Source organism: Saccostrea cucullata, unplaced genomic scaffold (genome assembly GCF_032062105.1).
Source record: "Saccostrea cucullata isolate Sc308-1 unplaced genomic scaffold, CSIRO_AGI_Scuc_v1 ctg1451, whole genome shotgun sequence".
NCBI classification, from domain to species: Eukaryota; Metazoa; Mollusca; class Bivalvia; order Ostreida; family Ostreidae; genus Saccostrea; species Saccostrea cuccullata.
This window is the reverse complement of record NW_026920896.1, coordinates 1-16,810: the sequence shown is the minus strand read 5'-3', so window position 1 is coordinate 16,810 and position 16,810 is coordinate 1. Positions and strand designations below refer to the sequence as shown.

The 16,810-nt window shown below is 33.1% G+C and overlaps 2 long non-coding RNA genes across 2 annotated transcripts; one reads left to right on the top strand and one right to left on the bottom strand.

Annotated features, from left to right (window-relative positions):
* The first annotated feature begins 249 nt into the window (after nucleotides 1-249).
* LOC134258602 (uncharacterized) lies at nucleotides 250-1,540 on the top strand. The gene is made up of 3 exons (XR_009990183.1): nucleotides 250-432; nucleotides 679-779; nucleotides 1,003-1,540. It is a non-coding gene; the product is annotated as an uncharacterized LOC134258602 (long non-coding RNA).
* Nucleotides 1,541-4,084: 2,544 nt separating this feature from the next.
* Nucleotides 4,085-5,649, bottom strand: LOC134258606 (uncharacterized). Its single transcript, XR_009990184.1, has 3 exons — nucleotides 5,191-5,649; nucleotides 4,851-4,954; nucleotides 4,085-4,625 (listed from the first exon to the last, which is right to left on the bottom strand). It is a non-coding gene; the product is annotated as an uncharacterized LOC134258606 (long non-coding RNA).
* Between the last annotated feature and the right edge of the window lie 11,161 nt (nucleotides 5,650-16,810).

Sequence of the window (16,810 nt, the reverse complement as noted above, 5' to 3'; positions counted from 1 at the left end):
TCAGTTGAAAGTGTTTTTGAAGTGAAGTATCCATACCAAATATGAAGTCTCTAAGTCTCACGGTTCAAAAGTTATGGCGAAGGTTAAAGTTGACAACAGACAAACAAACAGACAGACATACAGCTAAACAGACAGACAGGACAAAAACAATATGCGCCCCAAAAAAATTTGGGTGCATAAAAACTGTCTTGGAGTTAACAGCAGTTCTCTGTTTCTCCTGAATGTTATGAACAATTTGATCGGGATCGGAAGAATGTTTCAAAAAGTCGGGCTCAGTGATCAATTAATTTAAACAACAGACCGCCAAAATTTAACCTTGGCCTCCATGTTGCAACGTCTGCTCTGTCTAAAGGAGGAAGTTTGTTGACCAGACAGCCTGAGATCGTATTGCTGTATCAACCAAAAGATGCAGATACACGTATTTCATATGCGGTAGGTCAGTCATATTTTTTTTAACATGTGTGTCACTGTGATGATGAAAATAAATACTCTAGGCGGCTAGGGCCTAGGACTGAGCTACCAGGTGACGTACGTTTCAGCCAATATGCCCATGATTCAAATCTTTCAATCAGCTCATAGAATTTTATTATGGTTAACCACAATTAAAGGTGTTAATTTTGGGGAGCCATGGGCTGTAATCTCTAGCAATGATTTACCATACATTTTTTTTTTTGGTAGCGTCTGTGCATGAGGAGATTTCTGAAAAAGAATAAGTGCTTGTTCAACTTACTGCGATTTTAACGGGCTTAAAGCTTGGTCCATGGATGGTTATGTTTGAGGTATATATATTCTTTTTTTTTCTTTTTTTATTGCTTGTTTAATAATTAAAAACAGTCAACTATGATTGTCATTATTATAAATAATATTTTAAACAAATTGATATTAAATTGAAGAACCCAAACTTGTGTTTATAAAAAGATTTTAAAAGGAATAAAAGCAATGAATTTAAATTTTATTAATATTGCACCATTATAATTTAAGTACTTTTTTTTTAATTGATAGGATTTGCCAATTCGACCGCAAGTGCTGCTGCAAGAAATTATTAAAACATGCAGAGACCTTACAAATTACAAAGAAGTCTGAAGAAAATTTTTATTGGACAGATGGGTGTAAAGCACAGACCTGAGATATAAATTGAATTGTGAGAAATATGAATCAGGGATGCAGGTAGAAAATGGCAAATGTGATCCAGATTGATAAAAAATGTCTAAAAATTTTTCTTGTTTTGTAAATATTCAATGCTATGTCAATTGTTATTTTTTCCCAAATATCTAATAGTGTTGAACATTTCACTCCCACTTTTGCTTAAATAGAATGAATAAATTTCCATTTATTTAATATGAATATTAAAAAATGCCACATTTTTTCCATGATGAACTTGTGGCTTAAATAAGAGTTCCAGTTTTTTTTCCATACATGCTCCTATTTGTTTGTCAAAGATATAAGATCCAATACATTGCTCATGAACATAATGTGTAATTTTGTTCATTCATTTATATCTTTTTTTCTCATAATGATATAATAAATTGTATATAATTTTGCACATTGTTGATGGTTTTGTAAATATTTATGTATGTATGCATCATGTAGCGGTTTTACTAGCCATTTTATAACCATGTGATTAACTCCGTATTTTCTCCAGATTTCCGTATTTCCGCATTTTATCAACCAAGTAAATACCTCCATATTTTGTATAAATGGAAATGCGGAAATCTGGAGAGAATACGGAAAAAGAGTCCAAATACTCCCATCCACATTTTCTCCAAATTTTGAATACGGAGAAAATCTGGAAATTTGAATCTACGAAAATCTGGAATGAATGCGGAAAATTAGTCCAAATACTCCCGTCCGCATTTTTTCCTTATTTTGAATAAGGAAAAAATGTGGAGATCTGAGGTGCGGGGTAGATCTGGTTTTAAGTTAAAATCTGATATAAAAAATATATTGAGAATGTTAGTGACAGATATAAATTGCATTGCATCATCGGGTATTGTGGTTAAAACATAATAACACAGAGTTTAAATTCCTATCATAGCTTTTTCTGTAGAAAAACAATTTTCTATGGGAAAAAAGAAATTAAAGTAATTTTTATATACCTTAATAGAAGGCAAATAAGATAGAGTATCGTTGATACGTTATAAATTTTAAGAGTTATCTCTCTTACCAGAGAAACCAGTGTAGTGGCAGTGCAGATTAAAGATGTTATGTTTACGAGACATAATCAAACAATGATATTTTTTTGTTTTACTATGTTAATCAAGGTATGAGGGATACTATATATACTATAACTTTGTAGGTCTATAACCCATGGATATAGTCATATATTTTAGCGAATTTATAGGGTATCTGTGTAGCTAAGAACAGAGTACATGTAAGTGCTTGTTTGATGCAATTATTTATTCATATTCTTGAAATTGTTGGGATTTTTCCTTCCGTTTTCCAGTGATATACATGTACAAGGATAAATCAACAAGGCTACATGTACATATTTTTTCTGTTGTTATTTACATTTAAAAATTTATAATAGGAATACCTATTGATTTGCATATCATGATTTATTTTTATTTTTAGTGTAAACATATCAGTTCTAATTAATAATTCACTACATTGTTTTATGTAGCATATTGAAGAATATACATGAATTGTTGACTTTCCTGTATGTTGCAAATCATGCATTTGTAAATGTTTTACACAAATCAGTACGGTAGAATATAGATTTGACAGTAAATATTGGTCTCAGTTTCAGATTGTACAATCTAGTCAGTTGTCCTTTTGCCTCATGTCCTTGCAATTTTTTCAAGCTCAATTAGTTATGACACAGATTTTTATAGAAAAATATTAGGACAATGTTTTTAAAAATATTCTTAAAAATGACACAAACTTCTGACATGTGAATAAATTGTACAGTTAAATTATGTCATACTTCCTGAGTACTTTCAATCATAAGATGGCATTTAAGATGGAAAGGATGGGTGTTAGTCTATGTTTGTATATAATTGTGGATGGTTGCTTGCTGCGTATAAATCAAAAGATGTTTCAGTAGAATTATTAACGTCTGTTCTGATTTTTTTAATACGTAAATGGGGACCAATATATGATGGGACAATTTTAACGATTTATTTATGATTGTTTTTCAAAGTTTACTTATAATTGTTGTACTTTTTACATGAAAATGTGTTTTCTTTTGAATTGGTCTTTTTAAATGTTAAGTAAAGGTGTATATTTTTTTCATTTTCATATAAAAAAGTTATCACTTTTTACATGAAAATGTATATTCTTTTTAATTGATCTTTTTAAATGTTAAGTAATGGGGTGCATATTTTTTTCATATAAAAAAATATCACTGGCACAGGCATATGGACCTGAGCACATACATGTGGGTTTTTTTCTGAAAAAAAAATCATCATTAATCTTTTTTCAGTAGATACTTTAAAATAATGTTCTTGAATATTACAACAACAAATAAATTACATGAAAACTCAGATATCTTTCAAATTATACCCCAGAATGATTTTCTCTTGTCATCCACACATGACATTTACTAAAGAGGGGAGGTAATTTTGATATAAATTATTTTATTTTTTTTGGTAATAATTAATCGCTGCTGTTATAATTGTAGTTGCTACTTGCTACATATTTAGGAATATTGCCACAGATGAAGAATGATACTAATTCTTGTAAGATTTAATGTGCTGTGAAAATATCTATACTAAAGACCTTCCCGCACCTCAGATCTCCACATTTTTTCCTTATTCAAAATAAGGAAAAAATGCGGACGGGAGTATTTGGACTAATTTTCCGCATTCATTCCAGATTTTCGTAGATTCAAATTTCCAGATTTTCTCCGTATTCAAAATATGGAGAAAATGTGGATGGGAGTATTTGGACTCTTTTTCCGTATTCTCTCCAGATTTCCGCATTTCCATATATACAAAATATGGAGGTATTTACTTGGTTGATAAAATGCGGAAATACGGAAATCTGGAGAAAATACGGAGTTAATCACATGGTTATAAAATGGCTAATAAAACCGCTACATGATGCATACATACATAGATTTTTTACAAAACCATCAACAATGTGCAAAATTATATACAATTTATTATATCATTATGAGAAAAAAACATATAAATGAATGAACAAAATTACACATTATGTTCATGAGCAATGTATTGGATCTTATATCTTTGACAAACAAATAGGAGCATGTATGGAAAAAAACTGGAACTCTTATTTAAGCCACAAGTTCATCATGGAAAAAATGTGGCATTTTTTAATATTCATATTAAATAAATGGAAATCTATTCATTCTATTTAAGCAAAAGTGGGAGTGAAATGTTCAACACTATTAGGTATTGGGGAAAAAATAACAATTGACATACATTTGTAGCATTGAATATTTACAAAACAAGAAAAATTTTTAGACATTTTTTATCAATCTGGATCACATTTGCCATTTTCTACCTGCATCCCTGATTCATATTTCTCACAATTCAATTTATATCTTAGGTCTGTGCTTTACACCCATCTGTCCAATAAAAATTTTCTTCAGACTTCTTTGTAATTTGTAAGGTCTCTGCATGTTTAATTTCTTGCAGCAGCACTTGCGGTCGAATTGGCAAATCCTATCAATTAAAAAAAAAGTACTTAAATTATAATGGTGCAATATTAATAAAATTTAAATTCATTGCTTTTATTCCTTTTAAAATCTTTTTATAAACACAAGTTTGGGTTCTTCAATTTAATATCAATTTGTTTAAAATATTATTTATAATAATGACAATCATAGCTAGTTGACTGTTTTTAATTAAACAAGCAATAAAAAAAAGAAAAAAAAAGAATATATATACCTCAAACTTAACCATCCATGGACCAAGCTTTAAGCCCGTTAAAATCGCAGTAAGTTGAATAAGCACTTATTCTTTTTCAGAAATCTCCTCCTCATGCACAGACGCTACCAAAAAAAAAAAGTATGGTAAATCATTGCTAGAGATTACACCCCATGGCTCCCCAAAATTAACACCTTTAATTGTGGTTAACCATAATAAAATTCTATGAGCTGATTGAAAGATTTGAATCATGGGCATATTGGCTGAAACGTACGTCACCTGGTAGCTCAGCCCTAGGCCTAGAGTATTTATTTTCATCATCACAGTGACACACATGTTAAAAAAAATATGACTGACCTACCGCATATGAAATACGTGTATCTGCATCTTTTGGTTGATACAGCAATACGATCTCAGGCTGTCTGGTCAACAAACTTCTTCCTTTAGACAGAGCAGACGTTGCAACATGGAGGCCAAGGTTAAATTTTGGCGGTCTGTTGTTTAAATTAATTGATCACTGAGCCCGACTTTTTGAAACATTCTTCCGATCCCGATCAAATTGTACATAACATTCAGGAGAAACAGAGAACTGCTGTTAACTCCAAGACAGTTTTTATGCACCCAAATTTTTTCGGGGCGCATATTGTTTTTGTCCTGTCTGTCTGTTTAGCTGTATGTCTGTCTGTTTGTTTGTCTGTTGTCAACTTTAACCTTCGCCATAACTTTTGAACTGTGAGACTTAGAGACTTCATATTTGGTATGGATACTCCACTACAAAAACACTTTCAACTGACACCAAGGTCAATGACCTTATGACCTTGATTGTGACCTTTATGCTAAAATTAGCTTTTTCGAACTTTTGCCATAACTTCTGAACCGTGAGAGATAGAGACTTCATATTTGGTATGCATACTCCACTAATTAGGCACTTTCAACTGACACCAAGGTCAATGACCTTGTGACCATGACTGTGACCTTTATGCTAAAAATAGCTTTTTGGAACTTTCGCCATAACTTCTGAACGGTGAGAGATAGAGACTTCATATTTGGTATGCATACTCCACTAATTAGGCACTTTCAACCGACACCAAGGTCAGTGACCTTGACTGTGACCTATATGCTAAAAATAGCTTTTTCGAACTATCGCCATAACTTTAAAACCGTGAGAGATAGAGACTTCATATTTGGTATGCATACTCCACTAATTAGGCACCTTCAACTGACACCAAGATCAATGACCTCGTGACCTTGATTGTGACCTATGTGCTAAATATAGCTTTTTTCGAATTTTCGCCATAACTTTTGAACCATAGATGATAGAGACTTACTATTTGGTATGCATACTACACTAATAAAGTGCTTTCAAATGACACCAAGAACAATGATTGTGTGACCTTGACTGAGACCCATTTGCTAAAAATTGCTTTTTAGAACTTAATGTTGCCGCCAGGTGCTACTGTGTCTCACAAACACATCTTGTTCTTGATGAAAAAATTCTAAGTCCAGAGCTCCGTATTTTTTCCGGATGAAAAATATTCTAAGTTAAGAGTTCAATATTTTTCCAGATGAAAAATAGACTAAGTCCAATTCTCCATATTATTTCCGTTTATTTTCCGGATTATTTCCGTATATTTTCTGCTTTTCCGTATTGTTAATTTTCTCCGTATTTTTTTCCACATTTTTTCCATATTAAAATGAGGAAAAAATGCGGAATAATGCGGAAATCTGGAGATCTGAGGTGCGGGTTACTTGCATATCATATCATGTTTCACTTGTTGTATTAAGGAAAATATAGCTAGAGGTATTGTTAATATAAGGTTTTGTATCGCATGTAATACTGCTTAATATGTCATTTGTTCTCAAGTCAAAATACATGTAAATGGAATATTTCAAGATAAATGATTGATAGTTAAGCAAACTTCCTTTTTAAGGATTCGTGTTTCACATTCATAGACTCAGGTAAAGACATAAACTTTTTTCAACTAATTCTGATTTTGGAAAGTTTTTATTGTTCACTGGGTAAATGTCACTGAAATCCACCTTTAAAAAATCAGTTTTGTAAATACGTGTACTATTTGTGATTTGAAGTATATGTGCAATTCTGCTCTCAATGTGAAATCTTAAATTGTTAATAGTCCAATCCACAGTTTGCAATAGTTATGTCCCATTGCAGGGTCAACCAAAAGGTCAAAAGGGAAAGAAATGATATTTCTCCTTTTTATGCTACTAAACATTTGGGCATGCTCTGATAAATCCACTGTGTTTAATTTTTTCTTTCGATATATGGGTTGCACTTGAGCAATCATTTTACAAGATGCACATATTTTTTTCTAATCAGATGACAAAGTTATAAACCAGAAAAATATGAAGGCTTCTGTGAGGATTCTATGGGTTTTTCCCCTAAGATGGCGGCCAAGGGACTTAACTTTTGAAAAGTGTGGATTCAACTATTATGGAGCTGCTACAATAGTGTTCAAATTTTGCAAGGAATAAAATATGACTTGTGTAAAATAAAACAAATGGTTCATCATACATGTATTATATTTGCATATTTGCTCCCAGTGTGAAATCTAATTGTGAAATCTAAAATTGTTAATTTTAGTTCTTCTACAATAGTGTTCAGATTTTGCAAGGAATAAAAATGACTTGTCTAAAATAAAAAAAAATGTAGTTCATTTGTTTATTTTTTTTTTTATTTTTTGGATCAGCATATTTGTGCCCATACAAACTGCAAATTGCAAACTAGAAATCAGTTTTATAGAATATATATTGGGGAAATTTCTAGGATAGAGTAACATTGAAAGAGTTTCTATGTTGTCCATAAACTCAAAACTTGCATGTTTGAAGGTTGTGGACAAGTTGCAAGAAAATGAAGCAAAAGACGGAGAGGAGTAAAATGCTGGAGTCATTTCTCATTAACTAAGGTTTCTTGGACCTAGATGAGTTAATGTTCTTAAAGCTGCGGAAATGTAGCCCCCCCCCCCAAAAAAAAAAAAATGACAGACAAGAGAAATAAGTAGAGAAATAGTCAATTAAAACAACACTTTTTTTAAATGGGTGGCTTTGTAGCTCTCTGTCCTTAATTCAATTATAGTTTAAAAGTCAACTTTTATAGGCTTCAGCGCAATGTAACAGTATTGTGCAAAAGTTAGTCAGATAAGAAGATAATTTTTGCTAATGTTCAGCTTCTATTTTTGTTGTGACCAATCGGAACATCACTCGCATTTTCTGTTACGTCGAGAGAAAAAAAGGCCGAGGGTATTGAAATTGTTGTTGTGACGTCTCCAAAGAGGAAAAACATCCTGCTAACTTACTCTGTCTTTATCCGATTACCAGGTTTGTTCATTCTTACGGAAAAGTCTTACGCTTCCATATCCCTTTTAGATCATAGGTCAATGCATTATTTCTTAAGTACATTTAGGATATTTTGTCTAATTGCTTCATAACCATAATTGTCATAGATATAAACATGATGGGGGAGTAAATAACTTTCGAAAGAAAATACTAATTTTAACGAATTTTCAGATTGTTGCTTTTATAAAGCTTGTTGTCCCCCGCTTTCGCGAAAGCGAGGGGACATTAAATCTCATTCGTCTGTCTGTCTGTCCGTCAGTCTGTCAGTCTGTCCGTAACAAAAACTTTAACCTTGCCCATAACTTTTGATTTAGTGGAGCTATGACTTTCATATTTCACAAGTGTATTCCTTGTGACAAGTCCTTTCTTTGGGTACCACCAAATTTGACCTTTTGACCTTGACCTTGGAGTTTGACCCACTTTTACACAAAAATTCCAAACTTTTACTTTGGCCATAACTTTTGAATAGTAGGTACTAGGACTTTCATATTTCACATATGTATTGTTTGTGGCAAAACCTTTTCATTGGATAACAACAACCTTGACCTTTTGAGCTTGATTTTGGAGATTTACGTACTTATGAAAAAACTTTAACCTTGACCATAACTTTTGAACGGTGAGGACGAAGGCTTTCGTACTTCACATATATAATCCTTGTGAGAAGACCTTTCATTGGATACCAATAACTTTTGCCCTTTGACCTTGACCTTGGAGTTTTAATTACATTTTTAAAACTTTAACCTTGGTTACAACTTTTAAACAGTAGATACTAGGACTTTTATATTTCACATATGTATTCCTTGTGGCAAGACATTTCATTGGATACCAACAACCTTAACATTTTGACCTTGACCTTGGAGATTTATGTACTTATGAAAAAACTTTAACCTTGACCATAACTTTTGAACGGTGAGGACTACGGCTTTTGTACTTCACATATTTGATCCTTTTGAGAAGACCTTTCATTGGATACCAATAACTTTTACCCTTTGACCTTGACCTTGGAGTTTTAACTACTTTTTAAAAATACTTAAACTTTGGTCACAACTTTTGAACGGTAGATACTAGGACTTTTATATTTTACATATGTATTCTTTGTGGCAAGTCCTTTCATTGGATATTAACAACTTTGACCTTTTGACCTTGATCTTAAAGATTTATGTACTTATGAAAAAACTTTAACCTTGACCATAAATTTTAAACAGTAAGGGCTAGGGCTTTCATACTTCACATATGTAATCCTTGTGAGAAAACTTTTCATTGGATATCAACAACTTTGACCCTTTGATCTTGACCTTGGAGTTGACCTACTTTTAAAAAACTTTTTACTTTGGCCATAACTTTTTAACGGTCAGGATTAGGGTTTTCATCCTTCAAAAAAATCAACTTCAGAGTTACTTTCTAAATAAATGACATATGAAAGGATGTTCATATTACACACAATATGTCATAAAAATAACATCTCACCCACAAAGACACCGAAAGCGGGGGACCACAATTCTTTGAATTTGCTTGTTGGATAACGATTTTTATTTAAAATCTTATTCACATTTTGGTCATCATATCCTTGTCGCCATCTTGGTCGCAAATTGTTTGTCTCCATCTAAAGTTAGATCCTATACGATGTTTCCAACTCTGTCTTGAGTTTCTTTAACTTTGTTTCTGTTACCAAAACCTACTGGTATGGCTAAAATGAAAAAAAGAATGCAAAACACCGTGTCTGATTTTACATGAAGGATATTTTTATGCCCTCGGCCCGTTATCGTCTTTCTGTCTCTCCGCAAAACTTTTAACCTCGCCCATAACTTTTGACTGTGAGTGTGACCAACTTCGTGAAAGCCATAACTTTTAAACAGCTATTACAAGGGCTTTCATATTTCACAAGTGTATTCCTTGTGAAATTATCTTCCCTTTGATACTAACAATTCTGTCCTTTTATTTGTATTTGAGAAACTTCACCATAAGCTGCCATTCGGGTTCATCATTGTTTCACAAACATCTTGTTTATTTCCCTCTTTCTCTCAATGACAGATTTGAAACTACAAAGAGAGAAACCATAAATGAAGATTTTCATTGATTATTTAAATCTACTTTAATCCGTGCCGCAGAAATAAGTAATATAGTGCTACACCCAACTTATCCTAATAGCTGTTGGCACAGATTCTAGTGCATTAATCCGAGAGCATTACTGAATATGGCTGATAATTTTACTTTTTCTTTCAGAATCATTCATCAAAAAAGTGATAGTACGTAATAATACGATTAATGATATGACGTCTGTTGTATCTCTATGAAATAATTTAACATTAATAAAATCTTTAATGTACGGCATACCTGTAGACCAAAACTTGTATTGATAAACCAGCTTTAATGGATAATTAAATTGTAAAACTTTAACGTAACATATGCTGGTCAACATCCATCAACTAAACCGATGCTATGTTCTATAATTCACCGTTCTTGAGAATCTTGAAATTGTAATGAGGCTAATACTAATTAAGTATACTAGTATGCCACATTGAAACAGAAATATTTTCCAATTAGTCCACTAATTTGTCATCTACTTTGGATTAAAAGATCCAACTGTAACTGGAACGAAGTGACAGAAAATCTTTTAAATAACTTCAATACGGTTAATGTGTTTGTGCAGTGTGAAAGGTGAAGATAAGGAAAAAACTATTTTTTCATATTTTATACACTAAACATTACATGTCAGGAGTATTTCCAACTATTTTATATTAATATATTACATACATACATTATATAAAAAGGGGGGTGCATGGTTCACTGTATATTTGTAAAGATATTTGGTTGTAAAGGATGCGTATGTACACTGTACCTGTGTCAACTTTCTGAAATATTAAGAAATTGTAGACTTTCCAGACGTTTAAATCTCTTCATTTTTACTATAACTCATGATAATCTTTACAATTCTTTATCACTTCTTGAGAAATAATTGAAACACATTTAATAAAAATGTCTTTTATTCATTATATATATAATAATTAAATCATCATCTACTCCGGACGAGAAGGTTTTGTGTTCAAATCACGTCCAGCTCATTATTCACCCAATTCCTTCTGATTAACCTACTAAACACATGCATGTTTAATCAGCAAAGAATAAATAACCAATAAAAATGTAAGTAAATATAAAATTAATTCTTTCATAATAATTTTAAATCCTCTGCATTAGATCACTTTTTTGTTTAGACTACACATATCGATAAATCCTTTAATTTGAATCATCAGTGAGTTCAATAATTCTGGAATTAACATGTTGACGACATCATTAAAACATTGTAAATTGTAAATATTACGCCGTCGCAAACCACGGCCAAAATGTACTATGCCCTTGCGTAGGAGAGGGTTATAAGCGGACTCCGGACCATGGCTTAAGAAGATGTAAATATTGGGGAAATCCTCACACTTCAATGCGACCAATACATATACTGCATGCCACATTGGGCTATATCCTTCAATTAGACCAGTTGTTTGTACAATAATTTTATGCAATATACATTGTAAAAAGTAGTTTATTGTTAAAAGATCCAATTAACTTTAACTGGCAGGGAAATACTAAAAATCTTGTTTTCAAATTTTAAACACTGAGCATAAGCGTTGGGAGAATTTCGAACAATATTTTTAATTATATATTTTGAATGTTATTTATTACCACACAAGTTTTTGTTGTGTTCTTTTTTTTTTTTTTTTTTTTGTTGTTGTTGTTGTTGTTTGTAATCAATAAAATACAACGTCTTACCTTTTATTAGCTGATGTGAAAGTTAAAAATGCAGAGACTTCGTGGCGCAACGGTAGCGCGTCTGACTTCAGTTCAGAAGGTTGCGTGTTCGAATCACGTCAAGGTCAAATTTTATTTATTTTTTTCTTTACTGTTTGCTCATATTGAGACGCCACCGGTGGAGGGTTGTAAACTTGAACCCTAAACTTATATAGCCTTTGAACAGTGAAGGGTAATATTTTTCATGCCAGCACCTTCTGTGACACGAGACCTGGGTTTATTATGTCTCTTTCGAAGGACCGGTCTCTATCTCCCACAGTTGGATTCGAATCCATGATGCAAGGTTCAACTCCTCTCTTCTTAACTCTAGAGTAAAAGAATATCAGGTCATCGACTTCAAATAAATCACGGTGGTCAGCAGCTTTTATACAAACATTTTAATTTACCGGATCATTCTATTTTGTCCATGAAAGTTAGAATTCTCGAAAAGATTTATCACCACAAAAATAGTCCGTCGCTGAGTACACCTTTCCGTAGACAGGAGATTGATTGATTGATTGTATATTGTTTAACGTCCCTCTCGACAATTTTTCACTCATATGGAGACGCCCACTTTTGCCAGTGAAGAGCTGCAAATTTTGGCCTTTACTCGGCACTTAGGGCCATTGAGCAGTGAGGGATCTTTATCGTGCCAACGCCTGCCCCTGACACGGGGCCTCGGTTTTTAAGGTCTCATCCGTAGACACGAGAAGAATTTTGGATTAGAAAACTAGGGACAGCCTTTCCCTTTGGATGTAATGACAATGTCAATAGTGTTGGAAATCTTTCCAGTCCACAGTGTAATAATGTAAATGTGATGGGACTTTTTAACCAAGCGAAGTCATGGGCATCGGTCGTACAATAAACCCGGCCTGGATACCGAGTATCTGAAACATAATCCTCCATCGTGTTCATGTTCTTCTTCGCCCTATAACTATAGTCCTGCTGGACACGTCATCACAGGTGACGTAAATATAGTTAATAATGATGACCTTAGATCACTTATTTTAAAAGGTCCTAAATATAGGGAACCCCGGTCCTTCAACTGGCATCGGAATTTCATAAATATTATGGATTCTGTTGAAAATTACGCCAGACGATGGGCCAGATATGAACAAGAAGACGTTGACACCTTGTCAGAATGGATTAAATGTTTCAGATCCATGTTAAAGTCGCGTATTAAAAGATTGAGGGGCAATATGAAAACCATCTATCCTTCTGTATTCAATAATTCAGAAGTGAAAAAAGAATTAGATAGAGCGCAATTGGTACCCATGGGAATTTCAATATATATTATAGGGTAGTTCAAATTCATTTTGGCTCTGTGGAATATTAAAAATATTTAAAACTGACATCTGATTTTGAAGAATTTCTTCCTTAGAAAGGGAAGTATGTCATAGTATAAGTAGGATTACCACTTGTAGAATTAAATCCAAGTCCTTCTAAAATACAATTTATATAATGAGCCTTACAAACGAAGACAATGTTGTTACCTGCTTTGTCGGCAGGGACCAATACTTACTGATCATGTAATCTATCTAATCGCAACGGAAGTGCCTAGAGGATGTATTGCCTATTACGATAACACCCGAGAGAGTTTTGGACGTAATAATCTCTCAGATTGGACGTAATAATCTCTCTCAGGTGTTATCCTAATAGGCAATAGGCACTTCCGTTGAGATCACTTAAGGAAATTTCAACGTTCTGACTGGAATGCTGTTTAAGGAGATATTGCAGTGACGGATCCAGAGGGGGGGTTACGGGGGTTGCACCCCCCCCCCCTTTGGATTTGCAAAAAAGAAAGAGAAATTAGAAAATTCCAGTTTTTTTGTTGTGTTTTTACTATAGAAAATGTAAGGCGAAAGGCTATTGGTGTAATATTAAAAGAAATTCGGTTGTAAAAACAAAATAAAACCCCCTCCTTTTACAAAATAAGATTTTCAGGTTCGGAGATTTATTTTCCTTTCTTTTCAAAAACTTTCTGGTAATGTATACAAGTACTTTTTCCCAGATTGATCAACGTCCCACTTTCAAAAACCATACTCCACCCTGTATCGATATTCTATTGAGTTGAATTTAACTATATAATTATGTGTACAACGTACGTTTTAACTGTTTTCGCCTTCAACCCCCCTTTTGAAAAATACTTCAACCCCCCCCCTTTGAAAAATTTCTGGATCCGCGCCTGTATTGTGGGCTTTTTACGTGATGCAGAGTCAATCCGATAGCATGGACTAAGACAGAAATATATGTAGAGACAGTGTGAATTGATATTTTAGGTTGAAATAAAATAAATACATTTTTTTAAACCCAGAAAGACCGGTGGGGGTACAACGTAAACAAACTGGAGTGGCATACCTTTCTCTCTTATAATGTATAGTGGGGTATTTTTTTTTTTTTTTTTTTTTGTGGAGCGGTTATTTTGGGGTTTTGACGATTTTTTCCTATTGTACACATGATGAATAATTGTAATAAATATAATTTGTGAAAAAAATGTCCATTAAGCCCCGGGGTTGAATATAGGGGGGGGGGGTCGGTCCTGTCCACAAGTACCTGTGATAAAAACTTCTTTAAAATAACGATTTAATCATGATGTATAAACACATGCGGTCATGAAGGATATGGAGATAACGAACAGTATTCAATATCAAAGTCCATAGAACAATACAAAATAGGAGCAGAGCAAACACGGACCTCCAAAACATTTGTAGTGGGATCAGGTGCCATGGAGGGGTAAACATCCCCTGCTGATCGGTCACACCCGCCGTGTGCTCCTTGTCATAATCCGGAAATAACGGAAAAATCCGTCGTCAATTCAGTGTTTAAATAATGGACTAACAATTAGTATGAAAAACGTCAGTCAGCATTTGACTCAATGATATATTGTATTTGCTGACAAGGTCATTGTATCACCATAGAACTTACGAAATGACTTTAAACGAGACTGCTGATATTCCTGTTTCATCAACTTCTTTGTCAATAATTTGCCTCGTTTTAGAAATTGTTCATATGTAGAGAATGCTCTTGCGTATCGCATCAACTGGGATATATAATAGCCGTATGCAGGTGATGAAGGTATATTGCTGCACAAGTCATCACGTTTATCAAAGAGCTTGGTTGTTAGATTACCATTAACGGCTTTTTTCAAGTAAAATATTCAAGTATGAAACAGATGTGTCAGACTCTATGGTATCTTTTATCTCAAGCTCACCAGGATATGAGAATGAGGGTGCAACGGTAGCGCGTCTGACTCCAGATCAGAAGGTTGCGTGTTCAAATAACGTCGTGGTCAGATTTTTATACACCCCGCTTGAAAAGCGGGAGGGTATATAGTAATCGGAATATCCTTCCGTCCGTCTGTTACGCTTTGGGGTACCCATCTCTTATCTACAACTTTCCTCACAACTGAATGATATTTGATGAGACTTTCAAAGAATCTTTATTACATATTGCCATTATGCACCTCCTTTTTTACTTTTTGATCTGATACATATTTTGGGGTTTCCATAGCAAAACACGGACACTGCCATAATATTCATATATCATTTAGTGAGCTCATTGCTCACAATTCCTCTAGTTTAAAAAAGTTTTTTTTTTAATATTTTTTGATCATATTGAGACGCCACGGATGGAAGGTTGTAAACTTGAGCCCTGAACTTATAGCATTTGAACCATGAAGGTTATATTTATCTTGCCAGCACCTACTATGACTCGAGACATCGGTGTATATGGTCTCATCAGAGAACCGGTCTCTACCTCCCACAGTGGGATTCGAACCCGTGTTTAAAGGATCAACTCCTTACTTTTCAACTCTAGAGCAATTACTGACCCCTCAGCTACATGGAATACAAAAAAACGGAATGATTCCAAATGTGACAATGAGTAATTATCGTAAGTCATCACTATACGTGTATTTGAATCTGTAAACAATATTTTTTTTTATACAGGTGACAAATAAAAAAATGAATCGCTGTACATTTGTAAATTTATGAGCTTATTTTGGTTGTAAAAATGATGCCTATATAAACTTTCTAAAATATCCAGAATTTGTAGACTCTACAAAATGTTCAAATTCATCGTTTTTAACATAACTCTCATAAATCGATAGAATTTTTTATTTCTTTATGACATAATTGAGAGACCTTGAATGAAAATGTGTTGTTAGTTTTTAACCTATCTTTTATTTTTAATTCATTGTTCAAACCACGCGTAGGCCTTCTTTTTCCTTTTGCTTAACCTATAATGTGCATATTTACTTTTTTACCAAAAGAAGAAATGACTAATAAAAATGTTAGTAAATGTACATGTCAATATTTTTTATTTAACTTTGAGTAATGATATCATTTAATTTTTATTGATTAGACTGAATATATCGATGGATTCTTACGAATTAATGTATCGGTTATGTTTAATAATTCTTGCACTAGGATGTTTGTTCTTGAGGGCATTTTATGTAAATATATGCATTCTTTAATACTAATAACGTTGTCTAATTAAAGATCTGCTTTTAATATATTTTTCCCAATTTTAGTTTGTATCTACTTGCACTTTGCGGAATGAGACGAGCCATGCAGTCCTGATCAACTACAAAGGTAATTTTTTTTTAAAGTATTAAAAAGCGATCTTCGTTTATTAAAAAGAAAAGGTGAGAATTGTTTGAAGCTGGTGTCTCCTTCATGTATACTATTTTCATCATATTTGATTCATTATTTCCTTTTAAGCATTTTTTCTTATATATTTAATATTTTTAAATAATATTTAATGCAAAATAATCCCAAAAACTGACTTCGATGAACCTTTGCCCTTTTTCATATAATTAATAGCAAAGCAAACTTTTAGTCAATGAG